The following is a 16,761-nucleotide window of genomic DNA, read 5'->3' on the forward strand; positions in this document are numbered from 1 at the left end:
AAAAGAATCTGATTATATTAATTCAAATCAAAGAAGAACTTTACAACATGTGCCTTGATGTTGTACAAGCTCCTCCCAGGGTCCAACAAGAAGTCTCCTCTACTTTGACAAGTTTCACTCTCTTCCCAATGAAGCCAAAGGTATGTGATCTCTCCTCTCAAGCTTAACTAGGAAGTCTCAATTCCACCAGCATTTACCCTAAAAAATGTTCAACTTCTAACCTCCCTAGCAACCATCCCAATGCCTTAATTTATAGTGCAATGGAGGGAAGTTACTAGGTCCTCCTTCAAAGGGATAAAGCCCCCCTTCAAAGGGATAGCTCCTCTCATCAAGGGATTAGCTCCTTCTCTTTTGGGATGCATGAACCACCTAGGAGCGAACAATCCACGTCAAAATTCCTTCTAGAATCATCTAGAATTAACCCAAAGTGAGTTTTTTAGAATAAACTTGCTCCTTTTTGACTTTCATAGGGGTCCGCACCCACTCCTTTAGAGACAGAGTGGGCAGGTCCGCAGGTAACATGAACAGGGGGTGCGGGATCGCAGGAAACAGTGAGAGGAAGTGCAGAACCAGATATTTGTTGATTTTAATGTCTTTATCTCATTTTCAAAGCTTGACATGAAGAGCTGAGGTATGAGACTTGCTTAGGAGGACAATATAAGTGATGATAGACACATACTGACTGCAAATAGTCACGGTGACAATATTTTGTGTAACAAACCTCAAAAAGGGAAATTTAATGGTAATCAAAACCCATCACTCTACATGCGCTCTCTTAGTTCATCACATTCATCATCTTTCCATGTTCATTGGTGTACCTATACCTACAGTCACTCATGATGAGATGACATCAAATCCAAAACCACCTAGTCTACCATGACACATGATCATTCGAATTCAGGTGACTAAGAGATGCAACATGGCTATGATGTGGGATGATGGCTCCGAGAAAATGATGATGAAAATTGTTCAAGAGTCATTGAGAGATGGAGACAAAAAATCTGAGTCGATAGTGACTATTTGCAAGGTCTAGCCTGACTGGGAGGTAAACTTGCTCAAATTTTGGGAGGAACAGTCCGGGCTGCTGGAAGGCAAGGTAGGCATGCTCTATGCATTTTTCAAAATGATTGGTCAGTGAGGTTGGAAAACCAAATTTGTGCAATTTTCCAGAGGAACAGGCCAGGCTACATGAAGGTTCAACAGACAAGGATTGCCCAATTTTTCTAGGGAACTGCCTAGGAGACTGGCAGCCAAAACTGTGTAATTCTAAGAGGGAATGGCTAGTTGGCTACTGGGGTCACTGGAAGCCAACACTATGCAATATCCAGTTGGCTACCCGGTAGACTAGTAGCAAAAACTATGAAATTTCTAGAGGGAACTCGCAATCTGCTGCTAAGGGCTACTGGCAAGGAAAACTACACTGAGGCTGGGAGGCCGATTTGCTGATCATATCTGCACAATTTTTGAGTCGAGCTTACTAATGAGCAGTGGAAGGCCTACTCATGAACACTGATCAATTTCTAAGATGAAAAATTGGTTGACCATTGGGATGACTAACTTGGAAAACTGCACAATTGTCTGAGGGAGATAGGGATGGGCATTTGGTGTTTGTCTGACCTGTCTGCGTAATTTCCTCATTTAGTTGAGTGGTTGAGGTCAGTGGCCTCTGTGCAATTTTTTAGGGAAGTTAGTCCTGAGGTGATTTTTGGGTTCGAATGTCTGGGTGACTAGCATGAGAGTTTATTGGATTGCTCAGCAGAAACACAACTTGAAAATAATAGCTTGGTGCCTCTTTATTGTTCTGGTTGACAATCAATGGATTCGATGGCAGGCTGATGGTTCGTCTCTTAGAGGGAAGTCAGGTCATTAGAACCTTCAAGAGAAATGGCTAAGTGTGTAAATAATCGAAAGATGCATAGGTGATCATACAAGCACACACTCGCATGACTTGACAACAAAATGACCAGACCATCCAGACACACATGTTCAACAAGGCTGATCGATGGTGTAAGCGACAAGTGTGAAACTCATGACTAATAGTTCATTGATTGAGACGACGCTTGCGCAACAGTGAATGTGACTCCGTGTTTGAGTGCGACAGATGCTTTCATAGAGAATACAAAAAGAACATACGAAGCAAAGACTTTGAGCATAACCACAACATGGTCGCAAGCATGACTTAGACATTAGTATGCATAGAGGTGAATGCAATGAAAAAGCAAGGTGGTTATAAAAACTCAAACGAGCTCACAGAGTGAACCTGACTGCATGCAGTCATCAAGTGAAACACTTAAAGGGAGGCTCCTAAATTGGTGCAGGCAAAAATTTTGGAAGGTTGTTGTAGCCACTACAACACTTAGCGACACACTGGTAGAAGTCCAAATTCTCTGTTTCGGTTCATTACTAGCACAAGGCTTTTCTCTTTCAGGGAGTATTTGATCGTTGTGCGAGTTACTTCAACTTCCCACCTACCCCATGGACATACATGGTTCATCCTTTTCTAACTCAGTAAAAAACAATCAAAATTTCAGCTTAGATCTTAGTGTTTTGAATCCAGGAAGGGTAGTTTAGTTTGCCAGTTGAATAGTTTAGAGTATAAGTTTTCATCTCCAGTGTTGCTAAATTGCGATCAAACCTAGACAATGGCCTGATGGAGTCACGTAGGAACACACATATTTCTCCACTACCAGCGAGCCTGGTCAGTACCCTGATGGAGTTGCGTGCTTCACCTCTCTGTGCAGGAAGCCTTTCTCTTCTTTTGCCTTTGTATTTTCAAGAGGATTGTGCATAGGCACTTATTTATTTTTGGGGAAGAAGAGGGATCCCAACTTATTGAGAGCAAAAGAGTTTGTTCCTTTAGAGATGCATGTAAGACCTCTGAATTAGGTTTTCTCGTTAGATTTTCCACTTCTTCGTTTCTACTAGTTTGATGAGCTTGAACACACAAAGAAAAATGCTAAGTGCATGCATGAGGCTTCTATGTGTGGACACAGGTTCATGGTTGGACCAGAACTTCCCTTGCAGACGGTTTGTATTTTCCACCAGGACTTCATCGGCTAGAAGTTAGAACCAAGCATAAAGAAGGCGGCCACAAGAATGGCCAAGTGCTACAGTGTTATGAGTTCCTCAAATTGCAGCCACATATTTTATTCAAAATTGAGGACGTAGTAGTTGGCAGCACTTATTTCTAGAAAATAAAATAGTAATATATCCAACAAATAAAATGAACGTGAATAAAAATAGTAAGCAAAATCAATCAAAGAAAAAGGAAAGATAATAAGAAAAACAAACCAAATGAAACTACAAGTAAGAAGACTATGTACATGGCACAGGTGCGACTTGGCCTACTGAAATAATGTTTGAGATCTTGGCCATTGGCAGGAGGGTTGTTAGTCCCCCTACGTAGTGATTAAAAATCATGCATGCATGGGCTGAGCCTCTCGTAGACCAGTACAAATCCACCTAGTTCCACTACTGGGACCTGGTGGCATTTTAGAAGACCTTCAAGTGATGACATCACCACTGTTTCAGATACTGTGTGCAACATGTGCTCAGATGATGGCATGGGGTAGTTGTTTTTATTTTGGGAAGGCTTTTCTGAAATCAATGCATAAGTGATTTTCCCATATTTCTTATATGTAGGATTTAAATTAGAAAACCAAGTATGATGACAAAATTTGCAAGTAAATCCAAGCATTTAAAATGTTATTCAATATTTTCGAGTAAACAAAATGTATGTGATACCTGTTCTTTGCCACAATGGCTTGCCTCCTCCCTTGCCTAGAATCTCATGTTGGATTGCTCACATGTAGTGTGTACTCAGGTAATCATCTACTCATGTAAACTCATCCTAGTACTGTTCGATCAAGCGGTCAATGACTTTTCACTGTTGTAGTGTGTATATTGTACCAGGATGTGCCATCTTCGAATCGTGGTCGGTTCCCTGGTTTCCTTCTTCGTTCCTAGTGTTGGTCCTTTGTGTGTTCGGCATGAGTGCTTTATACTCAGCATCATTGTTTGTGCCTTTGAACTTCAAAAAGCTCGAAATCATGCATTTTCCATTGTTTTAGATAACAGAGATACACTTAGTCCTTGGTCCATCATGTGTTCCTGAATTGTCAAGGCTCATAGCCCACATCTCATCCATACATGGATCGTTTTACGTACTGGTACTGTTGTTACTACCATTGTTGCTACTACTGATACTATCAGAAAAATAAACTGTACAAGTTTCATTACCACCAGTTAGGCAAGGGAGGAGTCCTAATTGCTTACCTAATGAGGTTGGAGTTGGCCATGCAGGATAACACTCCAATGTCTTTTCCAGGAGGCAGTTTCCAAACATGAGTTCTTCGAAGGCCAGCGATTCATTCTCATCATTAAGGGGAGTGACATTGTGTTTCATGTACCTCTCGGATAACACACAGATTTGGTTTCATTTTCCCTCGTATGGAAGCCACATGTGAAACTAGTCTGTAGCAAAATATCCATCTAGCTTGGTGGACTAGTCTCTGTTGAGTAGCAGGCCATATGCTTGTGGTATGTTCACAACAACTATGTTGATGCATTGGTGGACTCGACTGTCATGAGATAGTTGGATGATCATTTCTCGCAGTTCACCAATGGCTGGTATTGATGTTCAATCAATTTGGATGATTCTCGTGGATGTCTCACTCCACCGTGCATTGATCTTCTTAGTAATGGAGAGTGGCATGATGTTGGTTGTCATGTCGGAATCAACCAGATAGTTGTGAACATTGCAGTTGAAAATTTCAAGAGATAGCAGGAGTTAGGGACAATTTGAGTGTGCTTCTTCCATCTGGAGTGTATTGAGCACAACGGAAAGTGATCCAGGAGGTGTGCTTGCTCCCCTGTTGTTAGAGCCTGCGTTGTCTGTTGCTGTTTGGCCCAATGCATGCAATAATATATCTCGCTGACTCTAGATCTTAGCCAACTTGAACAAACTAATTTTCACTCGAGATTTCTTCATGTCATCAACAATTCTGTAGTCCAGAGGTGGTAGACATACCGAGGTGTCTAGGGTAGAATAGATGTTCATGTTGTCTGGTGGAGTTTTTTTCAGTTTGCTACTCATGGAAGTACTCTTTCCTGTTGATGCCATCTCCGAGTTTTTTTGTGTTTTCTTCTTTGGGGCGGCCATGGATTAGTCTTCCTTATTAACACTCTAATCTTCTCTTACATTTCCCCATGTAGGGGGAGCACCTTTACTCCTAAGATTGTAATGGTCATTTTGTCTTGGGGGTGCCTTTCGGTGTTTGTCTTTAGTGTTTCTTGCGAGGATTGGTATACATTCAATGCATGACCAAAACTTGATGCTTCAATAGGTGCAATACCTTCCTCATAGTCTCTATCATTTGGCTGCTTCTACATACTACTCTCTGCATTGAGTGTATAATTGTATATTGAGTTTACGACTCGCTTCTAGTCCAAACAGAAGTTCTCGGGGTGATGTTCTTCATGGAATGAACAAAACTCGTGTTGGGTTGTGTTATATTCTTTCCACGACTAGCCCATGTAGTTAACTAGGGGTTTGAGGGGTGCAGGTAACCCCACTTTATGGGGTCTGGGGCAGCTCCCTAGAAAATTTTGGGTTTGGAACCTATGTCAGGTTGGCCAGACCCACCTATGGTTTTTTGCATGATTTTTGCACAACTTTTTTGGACGCGATGGTTTTTAGTCCATGGTTTTGGACGTGATGGTTTTTTGGTCCATGGTGTTGGATGCTTCAGCATGTATAAATATGTATTATAACATTGAAAGGAATAAAATGAAACATCAAGCTGGTAGTCCCAATTTTGGGATCTGAGGGAAAATCTCTATGTATATGTGTTTTATGTGTTATGCTCTCACATTTTTTATTTTCTGTGTTTAAGAATTTGTATGCAGGTAATTTCTGTATGGGGTTAAAACCTACATTTGGTATCAGAGAAGTTTTGGCTTCAAGGGATGCCTTTGTTGCTGAGGGGTTTTTCTCGGGCCTATGGTAGACCCTGTTCAGTGGGAGATTTGTGAGATTGATTCTGGTGGTGAAAGAACATGGCAAGCAGTGGAAAGATAGAGATCAAGAAATTTAATGGTCAGAGTTTTGAGTTGTTGAAACTCAAGATGGAGGATCTGTTGGTGGATAAAGATCAGTGGATTGTAGTAGATCCGGGTACTAAACCAATGGGAGTGTCCGATGAAAAATGGAAGAAGTTGGATTGGAAATCAAAGAGCACAATATGATTGTATGTCTCATATTCAATATTGTTGAATGTATCAGGTGAAGCTACGGTGAAGGCTTTATGGGATAAGTTAGGGACTTTGTACCAATCTAAGTCTCTGGTGAATAAACTGTTCCTGCGGAAAAAGATGTATAACCTGAGGATGAAAAATGGAGACTCGGTGAAAGAGCATCTAAATGCATTTAATACTGTGGTGAGTCAGTTAGCATCTATTGATATTAAAATTTCAGATGAAGATAAGTGCATCAGTTTGTTGTGTTCTCTACGAGATTCGTGGGATAGTTTGGTTATTGCAATAGGTAGCAATGCAACTGCCTTGCATTTTGATGAAATAGTCTCATCCTTGCTAACGAAGGAGATGAGGCGGAAAAATATGGACAGCCAGAATGGTGATGCCTTGTCTGTACAAGGACGGTCCTAGAATAGAAAAAAAATAATTCATCGAGTGGGAGATATAAATCTAGAGGGAGATCTAAATCTCTAGAAAAAGCTGTAAAGGTGGTGTGCTCGAAATGCATAAAGGAAGGGCACTACATAAGGGACTGTAAATCTAAAGCTCCTGACAAAGGAAAGGGATCTGATGATGCTCCTTTTGCAGAGGTGAAAACCACCTTAGATGAAGGTGGGGATGTGTACTTGGCTTCTTCAAGTACACATGTAGATCATGAGGCATGGTTGATTGACTCAGGTGCATCCTTTCACTTCACTCCCCATAGAGAGTGGTTTTGCGAGTATGAGAAATATGATGGTGGTGATGTCTTCTTAGGGGATGATAAGAAAGATAGAATCACTGGTCATGGAAAAGTAAAGTTGAAGTTGCAAGGTGGAAGGGTTATAACACTTCTGGGTGTTCTACATATTCCTGCATTGGCTAGAAATCTGGTTTTTGTAAGCAAGCTGGATGATGCAAGTGTAAAAATAGTGTTTGAGGAGGATAACTGTAAGATGATTCAGGGAGCACTAGTATTGATGTGGGGAGTTCAGATTGGAACTCTGTACAAGCTGCAAGGTAGCATTGTTGTTGATGGGTGAAATAGTTCTATGGTTCCTGAAAGTGGAGCAGAAAATCTAGTGATATCTGGAGAGAAGACCATGTTGTGGCATCAAAGGCTTCGAAACATTTGAGAGAAAGGCCTTTGAATACTTCATTGTAAAGGTATGGTAGAAGGTATGAGTAATGGCTTTGTGGATTTTGATTTCTATGAAAATTGTGTATATGGGAAGCAGAATCGGGTGAGTTTCCCCTCTGGTGGTAAGAGGTGAAACACATATTAGAGCTTGTGCACAGTGATGTGTTTGGACCTGTGAAGGTTCCATCACTGGGCAAGTCTGTGTACTATGTATCATTTATAGATGATTTCTCAAGGAATACATGGATATATTTCTTTGTGAAGGTTCCATCATTGGGTAAGTCTGTGTACTATGTATCATTTATAGATGATTTCTCAAGGAATACATGGATATATTTCCTTAAGAAAAAATATGAAGTCTTTGACAGGTTTAAAGAATTTAAGGCTCTAGTGGAAAACCAGATAGAGAAGAAGATAAAGGTGCTGAGGATAGATAATGGTTGAGAGTTTTGCAATAAGAAATTTGAAGAATTCTGTAAGAAGTGTGGTATAGCACAACAGAAGACTACTCCATATACACCTCAACAAAATGGAGTTGCAGAAAGAATGAATAAGACGTTGATGGAAAGGGCAAGAAGCATGCTCAGTGGTGTTGGGTTAGGATAGGAATTATGGGTAGAGGTGGTGGATACTACATGTTAGCTGGTCAATAGGTCACCTTCATCAACGTTAGAGGATAAGACTACACAAGAGGTATGGACTAGTAAGAAGCCCTCTCCTTCACATCTGAGGGTATTTGGATGTGATGCATATGTACATGTTCTAAAGGAGAAACGAACCAAGTTGGATAGTAAATATGAAAGGTGCATATTTATTGGGTATAAGGATGGTTTAAAGGGTTACAAGATTTGGAACCTAGTAACAAGGAAGGCTGTGTACAGCTAAGATGTGGTGTTCAGAGAGCTGAAAGATGTTATTAAACATGAAGTTCAACCAAAGGAACCTAAGAAGATAGAGTTTGAGCTAAAGGAGGAAGAATAATGCTCTACAGCAAAGGAGGAATCAAAAGATGAAGAGCCACAAAATCTGGGTGTGGGAAGATCAGTTTGAGAAAGAAGGTAGCCAGAAAGGTATAGTCCTTCTACTTTCTGTTTAAATTTTTCTTTATCTATTACTGATGATGATCCCAAAATTGTAAAGGAAGCACTAGATTCAAAGAATGGAAAACTTTGGAAAGAGGCCATGGTTGATGAAATGACATCTTTGAACAAAAATGAGGCTTGGGATCTAGTGGAGTTCCCGGCTGGAAGGAAACCCATTGGCATCAAATGGGTGTTCAAGAAGAAGACAAATGTAGAAGGAAAGGTGGAGAAATACAAAGCTCGGTTGGTAGCAAAAGGTTATTCGTAGGTGTCGGGAATTGATTTTGGTGATATTTTTTTCTCCTGTTGCTAAGGTAACTTCTTTAGATTACTTTTATCTATTATTGCTACTTTTGATTTTGAAGTAGAACAGATGGATGTGAAGACAACATTTCTTCATGGGGATCTAGAAGAGGAAATATACATGAAGCAACCTGAAGGCTTTGCGGTGAAGGGTAAGAAATAACTGGTATGCAAGTTAAAGAAGTGTCTGTATTGGTTAAAACAGTCACCAAGGATGTGGTATCAGAAATTTGATACATTTATATAGGGACTTGGCTTCACCAGAAGCAAAGTAGATCACTGTGTGTATTTTAAATTAATTGGTGACCGTGTTATTTATTTGGTATTGTATGTGGATGATATGCTGCTAGTTGGAAATGACAAAGAAATTATTCAGGATTTGAAGACCCAATTGTCCTCCAAATTCGACATGAAATATCTTGGTGCTGCAAACTATATTTTGGGCATGGAAATTAAAAGAGATTGTACAAACAGGAAGCTCTGGTTAAACTAGAGGAAGTATGTTGAGACAATATTGCAAAGGTTTAATATGCAGGATAGTAAACCGGTGAAGTTTCCTATTCCTATAGGTGCGAGGTTATTTGTTGAACAGTGTCCCAAGACACAAGAAGAGGAAGAGGACATGTCCCATGTTCCATATGCAAGTGCAGTCAGTAGCCTGATGTATGCAATGGTTTGTACTAGACCAGACATTGCACATGCAATGGGAGTATTGAGCACCTTTATGTCAAAACTAGGGAAGGAGCATTGGACAACAGTGAAGCGAGTTTTCAGGTATTTGCGTGGCACTAGTGATTATGGTTTGTGCTACCAAGGAAGACCAAGATTGGACATACTGTTGGATATTCATAGCTTCGTTGATGCAGACTGGGCTGCAGATTTGGATAAGAGAAGATCTACAAGTGGGTATATTTTTAACCTATTTGGAGGTGTAGCGAGTTGGATGACAAAGAAACAATCTGCAGTGGCACTACCAACTACAGAGGCAGAATACATGGCAGCCACTCATGCAAGCAAGGAAGTAGTTTGGTTGCAAACATTGTGTTCAAGTATGGGGTTAGTATAGGAAGCTATAAGGATAGATTGTGACAGCCAAAGTGAAATTTTCTTGGCAAAGAACCCTGCATATCATTCAATGACAAAGCACATTTATGTTCAGTATCACTTTGTGAGGGATATGATAGAAGACAAAAAGGTGTTGTTGGTAAAGGTAGACACTTTGAAGAATATTGCAGATGCATTGACAAAATCTGTGAGCTCTGAGAAGATCTCTTGGTGTAGACAAACAATGGCTGTTGCATGGCTGGATAAATGACTAATCTCTGATGTGGCCCACTATGGAAATAAAACAACAAATGGGAGAATGTTGGGTTGTGTTATATTATTTCCACAACTAGCCCACGTTGTTAACTGGGGGTTTGAGGGGTGCAGGTAACCCCACTTTATGGGGTCTACGGCAGCGCCCCAGAAAATTTTGGTTTTGGAACTTATGTTAGGTTGGGTGGACCCACCTATGGTTTTGTGCATGATTTTCACACATGTTTTTTGGACGCGATGGTTTTCAGTACATGGTTTTGGACGTGATGGTTTTTCGGTCCATGGTATTGGATGCTTCAGCATGTGTAAATATGTATTATAAGATTGAAAGGAATATAATGAAAAATAAAGCTGGTAGTCCCAGTTTTGGGATCCAGGGTGTTAGAGCCTAAATCCACCTTTAGGCTGAAGGAAGGAAAAATTCAGGGTAACCACAAACCACGCTCAGTCTGCTAGTTAGCCCTACCAGAACAAGAGAGGGCTCTCTCCCGGTTACTCCGGGTCACTCTCAGTAAAAATAAACGATAGGGTCTGAGGTGACTCAAAATGAATACTAATATTAGGCTAGTAAATAAATATGACAGAGGTAATTCATTGAATGACTGAATTTTCGACCAAAGGACCACATGAGCTGGGAAATTAAGTTAAAGACACAGAATATTTCGTGAGGCAAGATAGGCAGGAGGTTTAGCAATCATATTGGAGTAATATGGAGTGGAAAGACTGATGATATGTTGAAAAGGGAATAACTGATGAATCCTTTTCAAACAGAAGAAAACACATAGAGGATGAACGCTTTTCCAAGGCAGGGCAATAAAATGGATTCCACCTTTCTCACTAAAAAATCATTCAACTAGAAATGATTATGAATGAACTTTAAACATAACAGGATACATATGAAACAGAGAAAAACACATTGCTAAAACTCACACCACAGGGATCTCATGAATCAGAGTTGTATCATTTTTATTAATCTCCTGGCAAAGTTGTACAGTGCAGGGCTGAGTTTCTATCCCACCTTTCCTAGAAATTCCAACCCTCTACAAATGATTTTCAATACAATAAATAGACCCAATTTGTGGAAACAGATCGACCAAAAAATAAGGGGTTGTTTAATCATCCTTAACAAACTGAAGATGAAGAGCCAACCATCTGTTCTGAACAGGAACAACGTTACATTTTTTACTCAAATTTGTTGATGACCAATAAAGAGGCGGAAACTGTAGCTGTAAATCCCTTGGAGTCGCAACTGAAGACAAAAAAAAAATATCCATTTCCTATCTTTCGGCATCTGCTCTCGGGGTGTGTCATCTACATAGGACTTTCCTTTAGATATTAGTTTCTCAGCCCTCTCCATTAATTGCAGTATATGTGGATATTTCTCCTTTAATACCCAGTGTATCCCGATCATTACTCTCTTTAGCAGGATTCGTGTCATCAAAGCGCATGATTAAGTGCCCTTTATACCTCTAAGGAAAGTATTGGTTTAAAAGACTAGCCTTTGCATGCCCAATATGGAGATAACGACGTGGCTGAGGAGGAAACATGTCTTTGAAGCCTGGTGCGCCGGCATATCCCAGTTAGGCAAATGTTTATGAGAATAGCTGGATGATACCTTTGGCATCAAACCCTAAGAAATAGAAATTTGAAGAAAAAAGCTCAGATGAAGTATAATTAGCAATTTCTCCATCCAAATACCCTTCTCCATTCAGCCTATCAACCTGTTGAGCTACCAAGATATCATTCCATTTTTTTCTATAGGAATTTCGATGCAGAGTTTGGCCCAACACTCCATGAACTTGTGATGAAAGGACAACCTTCTCCATTTCCATAGACAAATGAAATAAAGCATCATTATCAGACCTTAGGTCAGGAATCGGAAAAAACATGAATCTCTGCTATGTCCTTCAGATAAACACTATAGTGATCAGATGGCAAGAACTGGTAGGATTGATAGTTATCATCGGATATAATGATTTCACCATCTAACGACCTGTAATTCTCTCCTTGTTTAAGCTGAATAACTGCATCATCCACTTCAATGTTTTGTAAAAATTCAGACCCATTATGGCTCAAGTCTGATCCTTCTGCTGCACGTAATATGAGTCTATGACCCCAGAAGAAAATTCAAAGAGCCTTTATGCATGTTCTTTGTTGGACTGCAGATTCCACTGTCCCTACTAACTTCATGTTTCATGTGGAAAGTTTTGTCTGGCAAATTCGTGCGCATTATTGGCAATTTGGGTGATGGAGGAGGTTTTCGGCAATTTTTTGGCGTCTTCGCTGTGTGCGCCGCGCGCGTCATGTGTGCTGCGCCCATGTAAACTAACACTGTTGGGAGGCACCCACTGCACCGCGCTCCTCCAGTGCGCCACGACGGAGTCCCAACGTGCCGCACACACTGTCTATAAAGCCCTAAAACATAGCTCTCCCTGAGAGGTATCTGCCAAAGCATCGTAACCCATTTCTGGGACTGACTCAAGGCGCACTTCAACTATTGGAGATACAGGACCAACTGTACCTAACATTGATAAATCATCTGGTAATGCAACAAAACTCCATCCACAAGTTTCTGTCAATCCATATCCTTGTAAAACTTGACAACAAGTAGTTACTCTTAAAAATTACTCCATAGAACTACTTAGGGGAGTTTCTCTGGACAATATAAGTCGTACCTAACCTCCTCAGCTTGCTTTAATCTTACTAAATAAAATTCCATCTGCCAATGGTGATGCTTGACATTGCCTGAAGCCTAGTTTCATCCATGAAAGCTTATAGTTATATAGAGAGTTAAAAATTAATCTCATGATCGTACTACTCTCCTTGAGCCCTTTCATGCCTCCTGCAAAAGTGCGATCAAAAACTCTAGGCATGCCTGCAAATAATCATCTCCATTAAATCATCTCCAAGTAATTTAGTATCCCCTTGCCAATACCCCACTGAGGCACCCTGATGGAAAAATAATTCTTCAATGACACAGTCAAAGATATGAGCTAGTGGAAAGAAAGAAAAATAAACATCCTCAGTTGTCATCTTTCTTTAACGTTTTCAAAGACAAGTTCAGTTCTAGCCATAGTCTGTGTAAGTGCCTCATGAGTCAAGATAATACCCTTTGGTTCTCCACTAGTTCCACTAGTATACATGATTGTGGAAATGTCCTCAGGCACAAGTGCTGATATGTAGGATTCTGTTTTCCCAGCTTTAGAAACATCTTCCAGGAGTATGCTACTATTCCCAACCTGCCAACTTCTTCCTCTTGATCATCAGTAATACTTGAAAAAGAGACTAAAGCCTTTACATGTCCAGGACCCTTTTGTATAGATTCGAATACATTTTGGATTTTGATGTCTTGAAAAAATACAATGTTGATCTCAGCATGCCTTAAGATGAACTCAACAACATTTTCTCTGAGTGTATCATAGAGAGGGACACAGGTAATCCTATGGCCACAACATGCCTCCATTGCTATAATCCATTCAGGACAATTTATTTCATAAATTCCACAACGTCCAAACGGTTCAACGCCACATGTACGTATAGCAGCTCCTACATTCAACACCTGATCAAAGACCTCCCCATATGTCTGCCATACATATTTGCCTGCCTTTCCATTATGAATTTCCCTGTGCCCAACCATCCTCCTAAAGGAATTTTACAAGCAGTGCTAGCAGTAGGGCACCAATAATTATTGCAACAATTGATCCATCTTTTATGAGAAATGTAGCTGCATGGCACATACATGGCAGTGCAAGTATCAACAAAAACATCTCAAATATCGGTATCACCAGAGCACCAGATTTTGGGCCTATCTGTTCACCATATCCACTTCTTCAATTGCAGAAGTAAAAGGATCAAGATGTGGACAAGCATCTAGCCACCTCCAATGACAATTAACCAGAATATGTTCCTCACTTTGACACTTCACTGTTTGCTTTGATTTTTGGGTTGATGATGTCCTCACTGTCTGTTCTTTTGTAGGGAATGCATGGCTGGAACTTCGGCAAAGGATCAGGGCGGTGCCTAGAACATTCCGTGACTGAAAACTTTGAAAAATCACATATTTTTACAAAAGAAAACAATTTTAATGCTTTCTTCTTCAAAACAGAGTTTTGAAAAAGAATCACTCTCGAGCATTATTGACGATGAAAATTTTGAATTGAAAACTTGTTGAACCTCCCTCTGGCCTGCTTACATTATTCGGCACTTTGAGGACTAAATCAACTGAACCCTAGACCCTAAAAGACCTAAAAACCTTAAAATAACTCTTTGATGACAAGAGACCAAGCAGGACTGTACATAACTTAAAACTGATTTAATGAACTTTGATGAATAGACCTGAGCCAGCAGGTACAAAACATGAGGGAAACGAGTGAAGAGACCCTTCCGTCAGATAATGGCATGCACCCTAGCAGAATGCAACTGAATGAATCGAGTGAGACACCTAAAAATGAAATGCAAAAAGAGTTTTGATCGCTAACGAAGGGCTGAACAGACTGACTCTAACATTGGCTCCAATGGGGATGGTAGCTCCTTGGAGGTGCCAAGAACGGCAGATCTCTGGAAGAGCTAGACAGTGCCTTCGTCCATTGGGCTATGGAGTCATTATTTTGACAAACAACATCAAACTTTGACTCAATTTATTGACTGAAAATTTGACTCAAACTAACTCAACGCAAACTGAAATGACTAAAAATACTTGACTCTAACAAAATAACTCAAAATAATAAGACCTTGTTGTGGGGAAAAATGCGTATGCAGGACGATCCTATCCACCTAAGGTGTGACAGTGCCTTAGCAACAAACAGAGACAGCTATTCTAGTATTCTTCCTTTATGAATTAAGAATGAAGAGAGATGGATGGACTAACCGGTGTCTTCCGTTTGTCCCTCGATCCGGTTTCTCTTCTCTTTGAGAGTTCCCAGCTACTTGCCTTCTCGCTCGCCCAGCTTCAAGAGGTTTCTACAAGATCACAAGAAGAGAACACTACACAAGACATGGATTCATATTCATAACTAGTTCAGGATTAGAAGTAAACTAAACATACTAATGCAATCATACATCAAAGATACATCAGTATATAGGAGAAACCAAGATAGCTTTATTGATGAATAACAAGGTTCAGGAAGAGATACAACCCAGAGGGCTCCAATCCAGCATCTCCTTCCCAGCAAATGGAATTCCTATCTTCACCCCCTTCAAAGCATTAAGCACCCAATGATTCCAATCTCAAACCAACAACAATTCTTTGCAATAACAAAATTCCAGCCTCAGATCTCATGGAGGAGAGATCCATATATAGATGTTTGGAGAGAGGATGAGTCAACTTGAGATCTGACTAGTGTCCTCTCCCTCTGTCAGTTCTTGATTCCACTTGGAGGTTCTTGCTTCCACTTGGAGGTTCTTGCTTCCACTTGGAGATTTGGAACCTCTTACTCATCATAGTCTAATTCCCTGAGGCAAGTGTCATTTTGGAAGCTTCCTGGGTTTTGACATCTTGAGAAATGAACTTGCCACATGTCCACTCTCGCTCAGCGCAGGTAGCCAGTGTTACCTTTGACATTCAGCGCAGGTAGCCAGTGTTGGCTTTGACATTCAGCGCATACAGCTAGTGGAGCCACTGAAATGATCCTAAATTGACTTGTTTTTGAGCAGTTTCTGGTGGAGAACTTCTGTGAATTGCTGTGGTTTGTTAGCCTTGTTCCTCTAGGGGTAGGAACAACATGTTTAGGGACTTTGGATCCCTTAGATTATGGACATTTCATGCTCAATGCTGTAAGGCACAAAAATGTCTATAACAGTTGCCCCCTAAAGTATGAGGCTGTTTATCGGGTGAAATGCTTTATCAGGGGGATCCGAAGTTCATCCAATGCTAGGAGGAGACCTGTAATAAGATACAATACAATACATTATTTTTCATACTGCTTTCATGATCTAGCTGAGGCGGGCATTCCCATGCTCAGCTTTATAAATTCATTTTCCTGTACATAGAACAAACAATCATCTGATGGTAGACTGATAATTTTGATGAAATTATCATCCTTTGAGTAGGATGATTATCTGCCGCAATGATGTACATGTCAATGTCTTTATCTTTCCTGAATATATATCGCAGCCCGGATGGATGAAACTAGATCCGGGTGTTGGGTTGTGTTATATTCTTTCCACGACTAACCCACGTAGTGAAATGGGGGGTTAGAGGGGGGCAGAAGCCCCCTTCGTTGCGGCGATTGCCCAGTGGGGGGGTCACAGGGGGGGCGGCAGCCCCCCCTGTCCGGAGGGTTTGAGGGGGGCGGGTATCCCCCCTCTACGGGGTCCTGGGCAGCGCCCCGGGAAATTTTTTTTTTGGACCCTATATTAGGTTTGGCGAACCGACCTATGGTTTTGTGCATGATTTTCGCACATGGTATTGGACGTGATGGTTTTTCGGTCCATGGTATTGGATGCTTCGGCATGTATAAATATGTATTGTAACATTGAAAGGAACATAATGAAAAATCAAGCTGGTAGTCCCGGTTTTGGGATCCAGGGAAAAATCTCTGTGCATATGTGTTTTAATGGTTATGCTCTCGCATTGTTTATTTTCTTTGTTTAAGAATTCGTATGCAGGTAATTTTTGTACAGGGTTAAAACCTACATTTGGTATCAGAGTTGTTTTGGCTTCAAGGGGACGCCTTTGTTGCTGAG

The 16,761-nt window shown here is 40.6% G+C and overlaps 1 pseudogene; it reads right to left on the reverse strand.

Moving 5' to 3' along the window:
- Nucleotides 1-12,482: 12,482 nt before the first annotated feature.
- LOC149188277 (long chain acyl-CoA synthetase 4 pseudogene) lies at nt 12,483-13,723 on the reverse strand (annotated as a pseudogene).
- Between the last annotated feature and the right edge of the window lie 3,038 nt (nt 13,724-16,761).

Source organism: Pinus tabuliformis, chromosome 3_1 (assembly GCF_031772625.1).
Source record: "Pinus tabuliformis cultivar Carrire ecotype Pingquan chromosome 3_1, CPIR1, whole genome shotgun sequence".
NCBI classification, from domain to species: Eukaryota; Viridiplantae; Streptophyta; class Pinopsida; order Pinales; family Pinaceae; genus Pinus; species Pinus tabuliformis.